Source organism: Helianthus annuus, chromosome 16 (assembly GCF_002127325.2).
Source record: "Helianthus annuus cultivar XRQ/B chromosome 16, HanXRQr2.0-SUNRISE, whole genome shotgun sequence".
Classification (NCBI taxonomy): Eukaryota; Viridiplantae; Streptophyta; class Magnoliopsida; order Asterales; family Asteraceae; genus Helianthus; species Helianthus annuus.
The window spans coordinates 133550828-133566585 of record NC_035448.2 but is presented as its reverse complement, the minus strand read 5'-3'; positions in this window follow the sequence as shown (position 1 = coordinate 133566585).

Sequence of the window (15758 nt, the reverse complement as noted above, 5' to 3'; positions counted from 1 at the left end):
AAGCCCAAATTTTCATAATTATGACAAAACCCACTTAAACCTTTTAGGTTCTTCATATGAGTTCTTACATTTATTGATTTCATACATAAATTACTCACACAAATTCATTCAATCAATGATTCTAAACGAAATTTCTCCTTCAATTTATGCCCTATTATCAAAACCCATTTAACTTTTTGATGCTTTCAAGTTCACCTTCATACTAAAACTTCACCAAATGAAATAATGTAACATACCTTATGATTAGCAAGCCTAGATGGTTAAGATTTAGAGTTCATGCAAAGATTTTGCTTCTAATTTCACCCCAAACTTGCTAGATTTGTGAATCTAGGTCTTGAGGCTCTCTTTCTCTCTCCCTCTCTCAAAACACGTTAGACACACATAAGAATTCTGCATTTTCTTCTTTTTCTCATTCTTTTTATTAAATTAAGTATCCCACATGCACCCATTTAGTCCCTACAGTTTTATTGGTTAGTTTATCAGGTCATAACCTTCTTTTCTTTCTATTAAAAGGCTATATTAACTTGGTTAGCTATTCCTAGTCATTACACCTCAAGTTATAAGTTTTAAATACTCAAAATAAATAAAAAAAATATAATTTTGGGGCGTTACAAGTCTACCCCCCTTAAAGAAGGTTTTGTCCCCGAAAGCTGATTACGTACCGAATAAAGCCAGGTAGTGTTCCCGCATCTCGTCCTCTGATTCCCATGTAAGATCGGATCCCTTCTGGTGTTGCCATTGGACCAAGACTTGTCTAATGGCTTTGTTACGAAGGTGCTTCTTTTATAGCTACCGACTTTTCCATGTAATTCATTCTTTCAGCGACTTCAATATCATCAAAGGGTACATAGGTCGTTTCATCCTCAAGACACTTCCATAGTTGTGATACGTGGAACGTGTTGTGTATTCTATCCAATGCCAAAGATAATTCTAACTGGATACGCTACCTTTCCAACTCGAGCTAAAATTTTGAAAGACCCAATATATTGAGGGCCCAGCTTCGCCCGTTTACGAAATCGGATTATTCCTTTCTATGGGGAGATCTTCAACAACACTCGGTCTCCCGCTTGGAATTCAAGGGGGCATCTTCTATGGTTTTTATAGGCTTTTTGTCGGTCTTGAGCCGCTTTCAAACGAGCTCGAACTAAGTCAATCTTCTCATTCGTTCTTGCTACCACAGGGGTTCTACATTTCCGTCCATACAACATTTCGTAGGGTGCCATTTGAATACTATTATGGTAGTTATTATTGTATGAAAACTTTACTAATGGCAAGTGGTCGTCCCAGTTTCCCCCGAAATCCAAAACGCATGCTCTAAGAATGTCTACGAGTGTTTGAATGGTCCTTTCTGATTGGCCATCCGTTTAGGGGTGGTAACCGGTGCTTAGGTGCAACTTGGTACCCCTTTCTTCATTAAATTTCCGCCAATACAGAGAAGACAACCTAGTGTCCCGATTTGACACAATAGACACAGGTAGCCCATGACGAGATATTATCTCGTTCATATAAATTTTCGTCATCTTTTCCAAGAGTAAGTTTCCCGAATGGGTAAGAAATGGGTGCTCTTTATGAGGCGATCTACAACAACCCAAATGGCATCATGCCCCTTCCTTGTCTTGGGAAGCTTGGTTACAAGATCCATGGTTACATTCTCCCACTTCCACACCGGTATTTCCAACGGTTCCAATTTTCCATACGCTTTTCGGTGTTCCGCTTTCACTTATGAACATGTTAGACATTTTGCAATGTCGCAACCCCCGTCCCCCTAGTACAAAACCCGGGAACGGGCGGCCGTGACCAATTCTGGTGGTATCTTGTTTTTGTCTAATTTGGCAGCGGAATTTTCATCAGGACCGTAGTTACGAAATATTTTATCAGAGTAAAATACCACACTTTCATAATAATAAACACATGGGATAAAACCCAAGTTTTCAGTACACACATTTTCATAGGGATACACCCTATTTTATTTAATATAACATCTATTTATTTTTAGGTAACTTTATTGCCACTTTTCCAAGCCTTCAGTGCTGTCCAGCTGGCTTCTATTTGGCTTTCACATTTTGTTACCTGGAACGCGTTTTAAAACATTTTGTCAGTGGGAAATACTGGTGAGTGAATCCCGGTTTAATCAAGTTTTAATAAAAACCATTGTACAGTATTGAGGGCGGTCTCGCAATTACATTTGTTTCCAAGTTATACCAATTATCACCCGTGGTACTGTCAGACCTGACTTGTGGAAATGTTACCCCTCCAGTAACAAATTTTGTATACAAAACCCCAACATACCCACGATAATTGTATTCTTACAAATACTCAATAACTGATTAATATATAATTATTCATGTGAGGTTTTGTAAAAACAGTTAACAGAAGGTTTACAAAAAGCGGATAAACTCACATTGCTGTCTTAGATTATCCTTTACGGTTTCCTGGTGATAATCTATAAATTACACAAATGCACGCGTGTTAGTATAATAACCCATTTTAACATTAGTAATACCCTCCCCGAGACGGCATTCCAACGACTACGTCGGGCAGAACCACGACAGCCGTTACGGAACCCTAGATCAATCGGCCAGAGTATCTAATACGTCTCCAGGGGTTATGATACTTACATCGGAGCAGAACCTCGCTATTAAGGGGGGGGGGGGTATTATACCCGTGTATAATGCCTACACTTCAGTTTTGAGATTGAGAAAAGAAATTTGAACGAACAGACTGAAGATCCGATGCCCTCTACTTATAGGGCTGGTTTTCGACTTTTACGCGGCCCGCGTAAATGTAAGCAAAGGCTTACGCGGCCCACGTCAACGCTGGTCAACAGCGTAGGTGATCTGGGTCAGCATATAGGTTCAACACGAGTCAGACACGTGTCAGCACCGGGCTGTGCCACATTCTTGATCTCTAGCGGTCCGCGTACGATCCTTAAGGGTCTACGTGGCCCGCGACAACCCCAAAAATTCAATTTTTAATTATTTTTAATAATATTTAGGGTATTCGGGGTCCGTTTTCGTGTATGGGGTGTTTTTAGGGACATATTGGGATATTTTAAATATTTTTAGAGTGTCGGAAAATATTACGAGGGTGTCGGTTTAGGGTTGTTATATCCTCCCCACCTTGTTTTAGAGCTCGTCCTCGAGGTCTAATGGAACAAGTGTGGATATTTCTTTTGCATTTCTGATTCAAGCTCCCATGTGTATGCGGGTCCTCTTTTGGAGTCTCACTTTACTTTGACCAGAACTAATCTCGTATGCTTGAGATTCTTAATTATTCTAGTCTTCAATTTGTAGAGGCCTTTCTACAAATTTGAGTTGCTCATTTACCTCTATATCTTTAAGAGGTACTATGAGTGATTCATCAGCTAGGCATTTCTTGAGATTCGATACATGGAATACATCATGTATTCCTGCCATTTCCTCTAGCAGTTGTAGCTGATAGGCTACAGTTCCTATTCTTCTAATAATCTTAAAAGGTCCAACATACCTAGGACTTAGCTTTCCTCTTTTGATGAATTTTACCACTCCTTTCCAAGGAGAGACTTTTAACAATACCTTGTCACCTACCTGGAATTCTAACGACTTACGTCTGTTATGAGCGTAACTTTTCTGTCGATCACGTGCTGCTTTTAGTTGTTCCTTGACTTGAATGATCTTATCGGTTGTTTCTTGTACTATTTCAGGTCCAGATAGTTGCTTTTCCCCAATTTCTGCCCAACAGACTGGGGTTCGGCACTTTCGTCCATAAAGTGCTTCGAATGGTGCAGCATTTATACTTGTGTGATAACTGTTATAAGAAAATTCTATTAAAGGTAAGTGATCATCCCAATTACCTCCGAAATCAATTACACAAGCTCTAAGCATGTCTTCCATTGTTTGGATTGTCCTTTCGCTTTGTCCGTCCGTTTGAGGATGATAAGCTGTGCTTAGATTTAACTTGGTTCCCATTGCTCTTTGGAAACTTGCCCAAAAATGAGAGGTAAAACGGCGATCCCTATCGGAAACAATTGATAAAGGTATTCCATGTAATGAAACTATTTCATTTACATACAATTTAGCTAATTGTTCCATACTGAAAGTTTCCTTCATTGGTAAGAAATAAGCTGATTTAGTTTGCCTATCTACAATCACCCAGATTGTATCATTACCTTTTCTTGTTTTGGGTAATTTGGTAACAAAATCCATTGTTATCAATTCCCATTTCCACACTGGCATCTCCAGTTGTTGCAACAATCCTAAGGGTTTCTGATGTTCAGCTTTGACTTGTGAACAAGTTAAACATTTAAAAACGTAAGCTGCTATATTCTTTTTCATTTATATCCACCAGAAATTCTTTCTTAAATCTTGATACATCTTATCACTTCCTGGATGCATCGTATATTTAGATTTATGGGCTTCTTCTAATATATGGTGACGTAGGTTTCCTAATTTAGGTATCCACATTCTCTTCTTATGGAATCTCCAAATTCCATCTGTTCCTTGTTCTAATTCCTTAATCATTCCTTTTAATTTTTCAGTATCATCCTTGATTACTATTCTTGAGTTTTTCTAATTTGATCATTTAAATCTACTCATGGTTGTAAAACAAGGTTTCCAAGGCCGAGTACTCTCCGGGTAGTCGCTACAAGGTAGGCTGCCGAGCCGACTTTCTTCGAATCCGCCTAATTACTCGGAGTTGGTCAAACGCGGTCAACCTTGGCCAGAATTGGATCTAGTAGGTCAACTCGGGCCTAGTTTGACTTAAATAATAATAAAACATAATTTCTATGCCTATCATATTAAGGAGTAAATATTATTTTCACATATTTTATTATAAATATTAGTAAATTTATGTTATTTACATATATTTAATCTCCAACAAGTAATTTCTTTATAATTTAACATGTCCGAGTACTCCCCGAATACTCTCCGCCTAGACCGAGTACTCTCAACTCCCCGGTCGACCGACTATGGAGCGCCTAGCGACTTTTGCAACCATGAATCTACTTATAGAGTTAATTTAAGAGAACGTACTGTTTTTGGCTTTTCGTGATACTTTCGGCTTAAAGCATCAGCAACTACATTTGCTTTTCCTTCATGATACTAAATATCACAATCATAATCACTAAGCATTTCCATCCAGCGTCTTTGTCTCATATTCAACTCCTTTTGCCCGAAAACATACCTTAAACTTTTATGATCAGTGAATATGGTAAACTTACTACCATAAAGGTAATGTCTCCAAATCTTAAGAGCAAAAATTATGGCTCCTAATTCTAGATCATGGGTTGAATAATTCTCTTCATGATTCTTAAGTTGTCTAAATGCGTAAGCTATGACCTTTTGGCGTTGCATCAATACACATCCATAACCTAATTTAGAAGCGTCACAATAGACTACAAAGTCTTCAGTTCCTTCTGGTAATGCTAGTATAGGTGCATGGGTTAGTCTTTGCTTAAGGATTCTAAAGGCTTCTTCATGTTTTGGTCCCCATTCAAACTTAATGGATTTACAGGTTAACTTGGTTAAGGGAATGGCTATTCTAGAATAATCTCTAATAAATATTCTATAATAACCGGCCAATCCTAAGAAACTTCTAACCTCGGTTGGTGACTCAGGGGTTTTCCATTTGGTAATCGCCTTGATCTTTGTTGGATCCACATGAATTCCTTCATGATTAACTAAGTGTCTGAGAAACTGTACCTGTTCTAACCAAAACTCGCACTTTGAAAACTTAGCATAAAGCTTTTCCTTTCTTAATAAACTTAAAAGTGCGTGCAAATGCTTTGCATGATCCTCTTTACTTTTAGAGTAAATGAGAATATCATCGATAAAAACAATTATGAATTTATCCGAATACGGCTTACATATTCGGTTCATCATGTCCATGAATGCGGCTGGGGCATTGGTTAAACCAAATGGCATGACAGTAAATTCATAATGGCCATACCTTGTTCTAAATGCAGTTTTAGGAATGTCCTCTTCCTGTACCTTTAGTTGATGATATCCTGATCTTAAATCGATTTTAGAGAAAATCGAGCTCCTTGAAATTGATCGAACAGATCATCGATCCTTGGTAATGGGTACCTGTTCTTAATCGTGACCTTGTTCAATTCACGGTAGTCAATGCACATACGCAGTGATCCGTCCTTCTTTTTGACGAATAAAATAGGTGCTCCCCACGGTGATGAGCTTGGCTGTATGAATCCTTTCTCCAATAATTCGTCTAACTGTTTCTTCAGTTCCTGCATTTCGGCAGGTGCCAAACGATAGGGTGCTTTGGCAATCGGTGTTGTTCCTGGTAGCAGGTGGATTCTGAATTCAACTACTCTGTCTGGCGGTAGCCTTGGTAATTCTTCTGGAAATACATCTGAAAACTGAGACACTACTGGAATGTCTTTTAGTTCTTTTCCTTTAGTGTTAGTGATTACAGAAATCAAATACACTATAGATCCTTTTCTTATATAACTTGCAGTTTTCATCACAGAGATGAATTTAGTGTATCTAAATGGTTTATCTCCTTTAATTGTGATCTTTTCACCCCTTGGTGAATTTACTTGGATTGACTTTTGATCACACAAAATATTAGCTTTATTGGTTGTTAACCAATCCATTCCTAACACGACATCAAATCCTGCCAGATTCATTGGGTAAAGGTTTGCAATAAATTTTTGATTTAAAAACTCTATTCTTGCTCCCTGCAAGACTTCATAAATCCTAACGGTTTCTCCATTTACCGTCTCTACTAGACATTCTTGTGGAAGTTTAGTTAATGATTGATTTAGAAGTTTGAAAAACGAAGTATTAGTAAAACTTTGGTTTGCACCAGAGTCAAATAATACTTTAGCAAAAACATCATTAACTAAAAACGTACCAGCTATTACGTCCGGAATCATTTTGGCTTTGTCAGCAGTCAGAACAAATGCTCTAGCATTTTTAGTATTCTTGTTGTTCGCAGCTGGAGCCAATTTCGGACAATTTGGCTTGATGTGACCTTTTTCTCCACAGTTGCAGCACAGTCCATTACTAGATTTCCTCTTACAATCTTCTTCCTTGTGTCCTGGTGCTTTGCAGAAATTGCAGTGTGTTGGACCGTTGTTTGACCCGAAAAAGTCAGTTAAGGCAGTTCATCTTCGTGTACAAAGGCGGAATCAATGTAGACAAAGTAACAACAGCTTTTCCTTTCAATTCCTTCTCTATTAATGCTTTCTGAGTAGATTTTGACAGAGTTTCGACACCTATAGCATGACCTGGTTTCGCTCCAATGGTTACAAATGATATCACAATCTAGGTCCAAAGAACTGGCATCCTGCAGTTGTTGATTTTGAATTGACTTTGCAGCATCCGAAATCCGAATTGGAATACCCTTCGAGCGTAAAGTCGCCTTTCCTAGGATACCACAACCCCAATGAAGGAGTTCCTTTCAGGTAGCGTAATATCCTCTTCACAATAATCATATGCGAAGCTCTCAGGTTAGATGGATATCTTTCTGCGAGGCACGTTGGATACATGATATCAGGACGTGAAGCAGTTAGGTACATCAAAGAACCTATCATGGATCGATAAAACGTTTCATCAGCCCTGTCTCCGGTGAGATCTGGGTGAATCCCATGATTTGTTGCAAGTGGGGTAGCAGCTGGAGTAGAACTTGACATCCCACATTTCTCTAGAATATCACAAACGTACTTCGTCTGGTGAATGAAAATTCCCTCAGGTAGTTGTTCAACTTGTAGACCCAGAAAGAATTTCATCTCCCCCATTGATGACATTTCGAACTTTTGCTTCATCATTGATTCAAAATCTTTGCATAGATTCTCATTTGTCGACCCAAATATTATATCGTCCACATAAATCTGAACTATCAGAAGATGACCGTCGACCTCTTTAGTGAAGAGAGTGGCATCCACTTTTCCACGTATGAAGCTGTTGGCTAGTAGGTGTTGAGACAAAGTCTCGTACCAAGCTCTCGGGGCCTGGTGTAAACCATACAGCGCTTTATCCAATAAGTAGACCTTGTTTTTGTGGATTGGGTCAGTAAAGCCCGGCGGCTGACAGACATAAACCTCCTCTTTAACCTTCCCATAAAGAAACGCCGATTTTACATCTAGCTGATATACTTTGAAGTTCTTCCAAGACGCAAATGCAAGGAAAATTCTGATTGCCTCTAGTCGTGCCACAGGAGCATAGAGTTCAGTAAAATCAATCCCCTCCTGTTGACGAAAGCCTTGAACAACGAGTCGAGCTTTGTTCCTTACAACAACTCCTCTGTCGTCTCTCTTACACTTAAAAACCCATTTTGTATTGATTTTTCTATGACCATCCGGCAAATCCACTAACTTCCACACTCCCAACTTTTCAAACTGACTCAACTCTTCTTGCATCGCAATGACCCAAGAGTCTTCAGTAAGCGCCTCTTTATAAGTTCGCGGTTCGATCTGCGAAATGAAACAACTTAATGAAAATTCAGTTTGTAACGGTGCTACTGTAGAATAAAAACATGTAAAGCCCTGGTCAATTTGACGTCTCGTGCGAACGCCTGTTTGCAATTCTCCTATGATCAACTCCTCTGGATGATATGAAAGAGTTCGCGGCATTACTTCGCTTGGAACATCCACATCGCCTTCCAGATTAGTAACATTTTGATTTGCACCTTGTTCACTCATTTGGTTTATTTGACTTAAATCCTGAATCTGCTCCCCCTCAGAATCTGAATCTCCATGATCAAAGATCGGCATGTTTTCAGCTTCTTGATTATCATTCTCAACCGACTGATTATCTTGAGCAACTTCATTTTGTTGGACATCATCATGTTCACCAGCATTACTCGGACCTGCTTCATCATCATTTGAAGTTTCCCGTGGTCGCCTCGAATACTCAACTGGGAACCTTTGCTGTGACTCATACTCGCGCAATATATCCAACTCATCAAAGAAGTCTTCTTCTACTTCTTCTTCTTCTTCTTCTTCTTCTTCTTCTTCTTCTCTCATGTCAAATGAATCCCACAACTTGTCATAATGGTAACGCCATGAATCTCCTGGATTTTGTGGCGGCATAGTATAACCTTGACATTCAACATTTGCAGCTTCAATAATCCGCTTTTCACTTGGAACGAAGACACGTCGCGAAGGACTTGAATAACCAACAAATATACCCTCAATGCATTTCGGACCAAACTTTCCATAAGGCTCTAGAACAGTACAGGGTGACCCGAACGGTTCAAGATACTTCAAATTCGGTTTGCGGTTATTGATTAACTCAAAGCATGTTTTGTTGAACTTTTTGACAGTGAGAACCCTGTTGAGCGTATAGCATGCGGCGGAAACAGCTTCAGCCCAAAAGTTAATTGGTAACTTTGAATCTGCGAGCATCGTTCTGGCCGTCTCGATTAGTGTCCGATTTTTGCGTTTTGCTACTCCATTCTGCTGCGGAGTGTATGGAGCACTAAAATCATGCAAAATACCTCTTTCATCACAAAATTCTTCCATCTTGCTGTTCTTGAATTCAGTACCATTATCACTTCGAATTCTTTTGATACGCCTTTGGTACAGATTCTCAATCTTCTTGAACAACGCCATCAAACTGTCAAACGTTTCGTCTTTCGTCTTCAAGAAAGAAACCCACGAAAATCTGGAATAATCATCAGTAACCACAAGACAATATTTGTCTCCCGTAATACTCTTGACATTCACCGGACCAAACAAATCCATGTGAAGTCTCTCCAGGGGTCTTGAGACTGAATTGACTTGCTTTGTAGGGTGTGACTTTTTCTTCTGTTTGCCTTTAACACAGCTAATGCACTCCCCTTCCAGATGAAAACCTTTGACATGAACTCCAAGAACTAAATCATTGTGCACCAAGTGATTCATTTTTCTAAGATGTATATGTCCCATCTTCCGGTGCCACAATCTCGATTCTTTCTCAGTTGCTCTAGACACGAAACAATGAGCCTGACCCGTGGTTGTAGTAGCTACGCTCATATCCAACACGTACAGATCATTAACTCTTGGTGCCCTCATGATAATCCATTCCTCAGGGATAACAAATCCTGGTTTCAAGATCAAAAATTCTTTATCAGTGAAGTGAGTGGTATACATCCTGTCACAGATCTGCGAGATACTCAGCAGATTGTTCTCCAGCTCAGCAATGTAGTTAACTCTTTCAAACGTCACAATCCCGTTGGATAACGTTCCTTCACCAATAATCCTTCCTCCTTGATTACCCGCAAAACCAACATAACCTCCATTGATATTCTTCACATCATATAACAATGCAGTCTTCCCTGTCATATGTCGAGACGCTCCACTGTCCATAATCCAGCGTGAGACCAATCTCGGAAGATCCTGCACATATAACAACATGATTCAAACACTTCAATAAGGATGCCGATTCATGCTTCGCGATCAAGGAAGCTCCGGCAATTCAAACTGTTTAGTCAAACATTGTGTCCACCCAGGCCTCATCAGCCTTGGGTGTAATCTTGACACTTTTAACTCTCGCAGTTTGATTTTTAAAGTTTTCAGCCTTTAGAGGTGGAAAATTTGCATCATAATCAATCGGAATTGAATCCTCAGAAGGTGAAATCTTTTTCTCAGTTTTCGGTTTCCAAATTTGTTGAGATAATGCTACCCGTTTGTAAAATTTGTCATTTTTAGTTACCACTTTCTTTACGGGTTCATTTTTCACTTTGATGTTGTCATTTTTCACACTCTTTTTCTCAACAACCATTGTTGCTTTACCCTTCTCGTCAACTTTCTTCTTTTGAATCTTCACAGTCTCAGTCTTAGGCTTCACGTTGGTACACTTACGTGCAATGTGACCAACTTGATTACATCTGAAGCATGTTCGAGTATCAACCACTCAACTTGTGCCTTCAGACTGAGCTTGTGAAGCTCTCTTCTCAAAGAATTCTTCATTCGATTTAGAAAAAATTTCTTTCTCTTCATCAGCAAGTGAACTCGAACTGTTTACAAACTTTTTCTGTTCAACAAACCTCTTGTTCTGAACATTTCTCTTTTGATAACTCTTACCACCCTGATAACCACCCGACCAATTGTTTCGATTCTTGTTGTTATAAAAACGCGGTGGAACAACAGGTTTTTTGTAGTATGATTTATCTTTTTCAAAATTCATTTGTCTCTTTGTTTGACTCAGACTGTTCACTTCCGACAATTCAACTTAAACCAACTTGAAAACATTTGTTAACTTTTTCACATTCACATTCTCAATGGGAAACTCTGAATCCGAATACAACTTATCAGATCCCGACATCTTGTACATGACAAGAGTAGGTTCATCATTTAAGTTGTTTTTGGACTTTTGTTTCGGAATGTATTTATCCAAGAAACATCCATCATCTTCAGCTGAATCAGACATCAAAACACTTTCAGCTGTGCTCTTAACAATCTCTGTCTGAACACTATCATCAGATGATGTAAAAGTAACATCAATGTTCTCCGGAAGTTTAACTTCATTCTCTTCCTCGATTTCAACCAACCCAGATTGCTTTTTGGTATAATTTTCCAGAATCGAAGGTGGAACTCTATGAAAACCCACCCCAGTTCCATCAGAATAAACATCTTCGCCAACTTTGTTTTTCCAGATGGGTTTGGGAACAATGTGTTGCAAAACAAAGCTTGCGGAGTTGTATCTATTAAGCTTCAACTGGATTCGCTCGTTTTCGATTTCAGCCTCTTGAACTTTAAGTTTCAGTTTAGCGATTTCATCCAGTTGTTGGTTGATTGATTCTTCTTTTAATCTAAGCACAGTTTTTAATTGAACATTTTCTTTATAAGTTTTACCATTTCGATCATCATTATCTTTCATTGTGGTTTTAAGCTTCTCAAATTTTTCAGTGATTTTACGGTTTTCAAGAACTAACTTTTCATTTTGTTGTCTAATCCTCTCATGATCAGTTTTATCATTTTCAATTTTGTTAGTTAATTCTTTTATCGGTTCAGTTGAAGCTTTAACCATCTTGTCACGATCAGGAATTTGATTCTCAACATTTCTGACTTTCGCTGTCAGATCTTCAACCTTCTTACTGTTGAGATACGTGATCGTATTACAAAATTTGCATTCTTTGATACAATTTTTGCAATCAACATCCCCATTAACTTTCTTACCTGATTCAGTCGTTGACGTGGTTGAACTGACCTGGCTTTTAGACTCAGAGACGGATTTAGAATCTACCTGAATCGCCTTAGCTGCCAGCACCTTGTCAGCCATCTTTCCGAGATTTTCAGCAGTCAACTCCTGAGTAGTGTCAATGATCCCAGTATCAACCTTCTTTGACTTCTCGTTCTCTTCTTTTTCCTTCTTCTCTTTCTCTTCTTTCTCTTTCTCATCTCCAGTTCCCCACCATTTATTCTGCCAATAATCATCATCATTTTTTAACTCTTTGATTATGGCCTCTAAATCAAGAGTGTTGTGATCAATAGCAATGTTTCCATATGGGTCAAGATAACACTCCCTATCTGGATCCCATCTATTTGCTCTCTTTGCTTCCGAAAAGATACCAGATATTCTGATCATTCTGTTTGTGGCCAACAACCTTCTGTAATTATTTGTTCTTCAGTTCTGTTGTCTTTCCACGGAACATGTTCATTCTTTGCCATGAAAGCGTAACCAACCGCATCTTCCTCCGGTAGTAGTTCACTCCAGTCATAACCCTCATCATCATAAATCACCGCAAGAGCTCTAGATTTCTCTTTGTTCTCTTCAATCTGCTTCATTCTTGGCGGCTCCGATTTGTTTTGATGATATATCGCCTTGTTGTAGTAATCTTCCCTGAATGGGTTCTCAGACTCATCAGCATACGCGTTTCTGCACTTACGATTGAAGTGACCTTTCTGCTTACACTTGAAGCATGTCACCTTGGACTTGTCAAACTCCAACTTGGTAGATGGTCCACCAATTGACTTCCTGCCGGTTATTTCCATGAAACGCTGTGCTCGACGAACAGCACTGGCCATGCACCACCTTTTGTCAGTCAGTTCCATTTCTTCAGGATCTATTTGATCATAGTCCTCTTTTGTTAGGTTGGTGTTGCCAATCTTCCCAGCCACAAGACTTTCATACGATTCCAATCCCGACGCTAGGAAAACCATCTGCTGCTTAACCGACTCCTCGCTGAAATTCTGAGCATTCTTCATGTCTACAGCAATGTTGCAGTGAAACAAGTTCTTTGCATCAGACTGGCTTGAATTTGATGACGATCCACTGTGATAACCACTGTGATATTCACTACTTTGACTTTCTTTGTTCGGTGTGGAGACATTCTCAGCAGAAAACGCAGTCTTAGGAGAATTGTTCTTTGGCATCATACTCTTTGGATAATACAAATCCAAGTTCTGCTGGTACGATGAGTGATTGACTTTGTGTGTCTTCTTCAATTCCAACTCATGACTCTCGAGTTTCTCAATCAACAAATCTACAGTTAACTCTTCTGGCGCCTTGATAGTATTTTTCAGCATCATCGCATAATATTGCCAATCCCTCTCGTCTGGCAATGAATCGAACAATTTGTCTACTAGCTCATCTTCAGGATACATAATTCCATGTCTAGCTAGTTCCAGCTTCAGGTGTCCAAACCTCTCAATCATTTTTGAAACTGATTCATTCTTTAAACACCCGAACAAATCAAATTCTTTCCTAAGAAGTTTCTTTTTGTTTTTCACGATTTCAGTACTTCCTAAACATTTCTTTTTCAACTTTTCCCAGAGATCTTTTGCACTAGAATATTCGATCAGAGAGATAATATCTTCTCGAACTAATTGAAATAGTAATGCGACACATTTCTACTCAGCAACAAACGACTCTATCTCATCAGATGTTGATAAAGTTTCACCCTCTTTGCCTCCATTATCATATCCATTTTTGAGACTCTTCCAACTCGGAAACGCAAAAGCCATCAACCAATCTTCGAATTTCTTTGCCCACCGACTATACTCCTCGATAGCCATCCACTTCGGTGGTTTGTTGTAAGTTTCGAAAGCACTTTCAACCTCCAAAGCATCCGATAATTTCTTCTTGGCATTTGGCGGGTTCTCATTGTTGTTGCTTGTAGATGTATCATCTCCCGAATTTCCAGCAAATGCGTACATGTCGCTAAACGGGTTCATGAAAATGTCATCCATCTTGAATGTACCTGAAAAATCAGTAAACACTTAGAAGAATTTTTGAAAAACAGTGATTTCGAGCGAAATCACCTATGAGCGAAATCAAGATGTACACTCGAGCAAAATCAGTATATGACTGATAAGCGAAATCAGCATTATATGACTGATAAGCGAAATCAGTAGCATATGACTGATAAGCGAAATCAGCAGTATATGACTGATAAGCGAAATCAGCAGTTTGTCCCTACGAGCGAAATTAGGAATTATATGTTCCTATGAGCGAAATCAGACAATTCAAGTCCTTATGAGCGAAATCAGTTGTTTTCAAGCGAAATCTCTCGATGTCCGTAAAAGCGAAATTAGGTTTTTAGCTAATTTTCACCATTTTTAATCCGAATTTTAACCTGATTCTTTCTAGGGTTTGTTATTTCTATGTTTTACACGTTATATTCGAAAATCACTCCATTTCAATCGTAGGAACCAGTTCAAATCAGAAAAGTATGAGAAGAAGTGAGTAGAAGTAAGAGAATCTGGTAGAATCAAGCTGTAGTAGTATGAACTCCTCGTCCTGAGCTCTGATACCACTTGTTGGACCGTTGTTTGACCCGAAAAAGTTAGTTAAGGCAGTTCATCTTCGTGTACAAAGGCGGAATCAATGTAGACAAAGTAACAACAGCTTTTCCTTTCAATTTCCTTCTCTATTAATGCTTTCTGAGTAGATTTTGATAGAGTTTCGACACCTATAGCATGACCTGTTCGCTCCAATGGTTACAAATGATATCACACATGGGGTATTTATAGATGTGCTCGTATAAGCGAAACCCCCTAGTATCTTGGAGCGAAACCCCTAACTAACCCTAAAAGCGAAATCACCAACTATGTGTACACTGGGGCGAAATACCAAGAACATGATTTCACTTATAATGACACATATGTCATTATGAGCAAAATTAACATTCTAAAACCCTAGTTTTCTGATTTTCAACCCCGTACAACCTATCTAGACCTAAGACTCAATACAAACGTAGTCAACAGACATTTCATGCACCAACACAGTGAGTGGAACATCTTCCAGAATGCTTTTTTCTGCAGGCTTTGCAGTATGGTGTAGAGGTAGAACCTACATTCCTACGATTGGAATTCCCAGAACAGAATTCTTGAGTAAGCCTTTGGGTTAGGTTTCTCCTCTGGTCTTCTTCTCTAGTACGCACTAGTTCATCAGTCAAGGTATTTGCTAGTTCTACAGCTTCCTCTATGGTTTGTGGTCTATCTGCCTTGACTACATGTCTAATTTCTCCAATTAATCCCCAGATATAACGGGAGATTAATACTGGCTCAGGTGATGCAAGGGTTGGTACTATTCTAGCATATTCAAAGAATGTGGTAGTATAACCCTTACTATCTACCCCGGTCATTCTAAGGTTCAGAAATTTATTTGCTATCTGTTCTTTTTCATTGGGAGGGCAGAATTTCCTTTCTACCATATTTTTAAATTCCCCCCATTCCATGTTGTATACTCTATCACTTCCTCTTGACTGGAGGATAGTGTTCCACCATTCTAAGGCTGAGTTCTTAAACAGATTTGAAGCAAACATTATCTTGTCTTCTTCAGCACATTTGCTTATTTTTAAAACAGCCTCAGTCTTTTCTATCCAGCGTAGAG